We start from the raw sequence: 4,214 nt of genomic DNA, 5'->3' as shown, positions 1-4,214 counted from the left end.
CCTATGGATGACAGTGCGGGGGGGCAGGTAAGGGCAGAGGGTGGGGTGGGAACTGGGTGGAGCAAAGCTATGAGGGGAAAAAAGAGGAACAACTGTAATAATCTGAACGATAAAGATTTAATTTTAAAAAATAAAAAAATAATCTGTCCAAATACCTACATAGTTCAAATTTAATGCATATATAGTTGGTCCTTGGGTTATGTCAGAGATCCATTCCTACGGCGCTATGAAACATGATTTTCGCCATAAGTTGGAACCCACCTACATAAGCACCTACATCACTCACATGGAGCACATACAGAGCAGTAATGAAGTGAAACAGTAAAAAAAATTTAAAGACAGATAACAATTCCTGACCTTTATTTGTGGTAAATAATAAAAAACATAAAGCACATATGTACATATGTCGAATGACGGAACTTTTTTTTAATAAATAAATGGGAGATGGCGATGTAACCACGAAATGACGTACGAGTCTGACGTAACCCGAAGACTATCTGTAAATGTATTGACTGGACTATTTAATCATGAAATATAAAGATTAGAGATATGGCCACTATGGAAGACAGTATGGAGTTTCCTCAAAAAACTGAAAATGGAACTCCCATTTGACCCTGTGATCCCATTTCTAGGAATATATCCCAAGAAACCAGAAACACCAATCAGAAAGGATATATACACCCCTATGTTCATAGCAGCACAATTCACCATAGCTAAGATCTGGAAACAGCCTAAGTGCCCATCAGTAGATGAATGGATTAGAAAACTGTGGTACATCTACATGATGGAATACTATGCTGCTCTAAAAAGGAAGGAACTCTTACCATTTGCAACGGCATGGATGGAACTGGAGAGCATTATGCTAAGTGAAATAAGCCAGTCAATGAAGGAAAAATACCACATGATCTCACTCATTCATGGATAATAGAGACCATTATAAACTTTTGAACAATAATAGATACAGAGGCAGAGCTGCCTCAAACAGATTGTCAAACTGCAGTGGGAAGGCCGGGGAGGGTTGGGGGGCAAGAGGTAGGGGGGTAATGAGATCAACCAAAGGACTTGTATGCATGCATATAAGCATAACCAATGGACATAAGACACTGGGGGGTAGGGGAGGCTAGGGGACTATCTAGGGCAGGGGCAAAAAAATGGACACATATGTAATACTCTTTGTAATACTTTAAGCAATAATAAAAAAAAAAGATTAGAGATATGGCCCTAACTGGTTTGGCTCAATGGACAGAGCGTCAGCCTGCGGACTCAAGGGTCCCAGGTTCGATTCCGGTCAAGGGCATGAACCTTGGTTGCGGGTACATCCCCAGTAGGGAGTGTGCGGGAGGCAGCTGATCGATGTTTCTCTCTCATTGATGTTTCTAACTCTCTATCCCTCTCCCTTCCTCTCTGTAAAAAATCAATAAAATATATATATTTTAAAAAAGATTAGAGATATGAAACCTAGAAAAATATATGTATTGTGTATATGGGTAAGTACAGGGAGAAATAATTTTCCAAATTTTAATATCATTTAATCACACAAAAAGTAATTTAAAGTATATATACAGTTATAAATATTTTATATAAATATCAGATTGAGGACAAAGACCAAATCTAAATGCTATTAGAATAACCAAACATATTACTTCTGTAAATGAAATACTCTAGCTACCAAAAAAAAAAAAAGTTTTCCAGAGCTGTGAGGCAGACTGCAATGATGAAAATGGAAGCAAAAATAGCCTTTCCTAACTTTTCTGAGCCAGAAGTCCATCTCCTGCAACAATTTTAATGTTATCATGGAAAACTGCTCAATTTTCTCTTTTTACCAGTGTCCCCATTGTACATATAGCCAGAGCTTCCTTTCTATATGTTAAATTGTAGTTATGTAATTCCTAAGCTTAACCTCCATTCCACAATTTCTCATGGCTACAACCAACATGAGCTATGACTATGTCCTATCTTTAATCTTCCAGAGTACTCAGCCAAGCCTCAAATCCTAGCAGTGGTTCTCAACCTGTGGGTCGCGACCCCTGAAAATACATCCTGCATATCAGATATTTACATTACAATTCATAACAGTAGCAAAATTACAGTTGTGAAGTAGCAACAAAAATAATTTTATGGTTGGGGGTCACCACAACATGAGGAACTGTATTAAAGGGTCGCGGCATTAGGAAGGTTGAGAACCACAAAGGCAAGGAGTGGTAGCATATAAACATTAAAGCCTTCCTGAAAGTTGAATTCTGTCTACTCCCCTTTCTAACTCTATGACATTAGATAGGTTCCTTTAACCTCTCAATGCCTCCATTTTCCAATGTGTGGAAATGATAAGAGTGTCTACCTTATAAGGTAATTATGTCAAGAGTTTCTTATAACAGTGATTGATACATATTAAGTGCTCAATAAATGTAAGCCATATTACTCCACTACATGAATCCTCTGGTCTCAGCCTTCAATAATTTAAATGAAACTGCTTGATTCCCCATCTATATATATAAAAGCCTAAGCAACCAAAACAACCGAACGGACAGCTGAACAGGCTGTGTGGGGCGACCAGGCCAGCGAAAGTGAGGGACGACCAAACGACTGAGCAGCAGGTATGGGGCAACCAGGCCAGCAGGGAGGTTAGTGAGGGCCGACCAAACGACTGAGCAGTGGGCTGCATGGGTCAACCAGACCAGCGGGGGTGGGAGGGCAGTTGGGGGTGACCAGGCTGGCAGGGGGACAGTAAGAGGCGACCAGGCTGGGGGGGGTGGGAGGGGGAGTTGGGGGCGACCAGGCCAGCAGAGGGGGAAGTTAGGCAGGCAGGCGGGCAGTTAGGAGCCAGTGGTCCCGGATTGTGAGAGGGAGGTCCGACTGCCTCTTTCCAAGTGTAGACATCCCCCTAGGGGTCCTGGATTGGAGAGGGTGCAGGCTGGGCTGAGGGGATCCTGCCCCCCATGCACGAATTTCATGCACCGGGCCTTTAGTAACAATGTAAAATCAGATATTATACTGACAACTGTTTCAAATTATCTGTTAGATAAGAATCTTCCTACAAGATTGTTGTTGTTGCTATAAACTGCTTTCTATTATGGTTCAACAGCATAATAACAAAAGCCCTAACAACAATAGCACTTAATGTTTATTGACCATTTACTATGTGTCTGGTTCTAATCTATGCATTTTATATACATTAGTTTAATTAGCTCTCCACACCACCTTTTTATTATCTCCATAGTAGGTTTCTGCTAATATTTAGGATAAAAACAAAATCAAAACATGTTTGTTTTTAACTAAGTAAAAGTTTGTGTGTTTTCTCAATTTGTCAAAGCAGTGGGTTCTTATCTACTGTTGGAATTCTCATTTGACACAGGATAGATTTTTTTTAAAGCTATAAACAAAGCTAAGTAAATAAATATCTATTTCAAATGAAATTTAATTTATGTATGTGCAAAAATTCTTAAGAATTTTTCATGATTTTCCAAATACAAGTTGGATCTTACAACTTGATTTAAACAAAAGATTTAACCTGTTCAATACTGTTGTTTTCTTAAGGTTTTTTACTGATTTTTAGAAAGAGCGGAAGGGAGAGGGGGAGAAAAAGAGAGAAAGATTGATGGGAGAGGGAAATATCCATCAGCTGCCTCCTGCATGCCCCCTACAGGGGATTGGCATGTGTCCTTAACAGGAATTGAACCAGCAACCTTTTGGTGCACAGGACAACGCCCAACCAACTGAGCCACACCAGCCAGGGTTTCAATACTGTGTGTTTTCTAATACATTTTTTATTTTTAGAGAGAGAGAGGGTAAGGAAGAGGGATAGAGAGAAACACTGATGAAAGAGAAACATCATCTATCGGCTGCCTCCTGCATGCCCCCTAATGGGGATTGAGCCGCAACCCAGGCATGTGCCCTGACCAGGGATCAGCCCAATGACCTCTGCTTCCTCAACCCCTGAGTCACACCGGCTGGGCTCAATACTGTTTTAAATCCTCACTCGAGGATGTTTTGTTTTTTACTGATTTTAGAGAGAGGAAGGAAGACAGAGAAACACTGATGTGGGAGAGAAACATCGATTGATTGCCTCCTGACCAGGAATGGAACCCTAAACCTAGTAATGAGCTCTGACTGGGAATGGAACCCACCACCTTTTGGTGTATGGGAAGAAGCTCCAACCAACTGAACACCAGCCAGGGCAGATTAATATTGCTTTTAAAAGGAAGGAACTCTTACCA

At 40.6% G+C, this 4,214-nt stretch overlaps 1 protein-coding gene across 1 annotated transcript in view; it reads right to left on the bottom strand.

Annotated features, from left to right (window-relative positions):
• NSUN7 (NOP2/Sun RNA methyltransferase family member 7) overlaps positions 1 to 4,214 on the bottom strand; it is a 43,241-nt gene that overhangs the window by 32,151 nt on the left and 6,876 nt on the right. The gene's annotated exons all lie outside the window — the stretch shown is intronic.

This window comes from Myotis davidii, unplaced genomic scaffold, assembly GCF_000327345.1.
Source record: "Myotis davidii unplaced genomic scaffold, ASM32734v1 scaffold235, whole genome shotgun sequence".
Taxonomy (NCBI): Eukaryota; Metazoa; Chordata; class Mammalia; order Chiroptera; family Vespertilionidae; genus Myotis; species Myotis davidii.
This window is presented reverse-complemented; position numbering and strand designations above follow the sequence as displayed.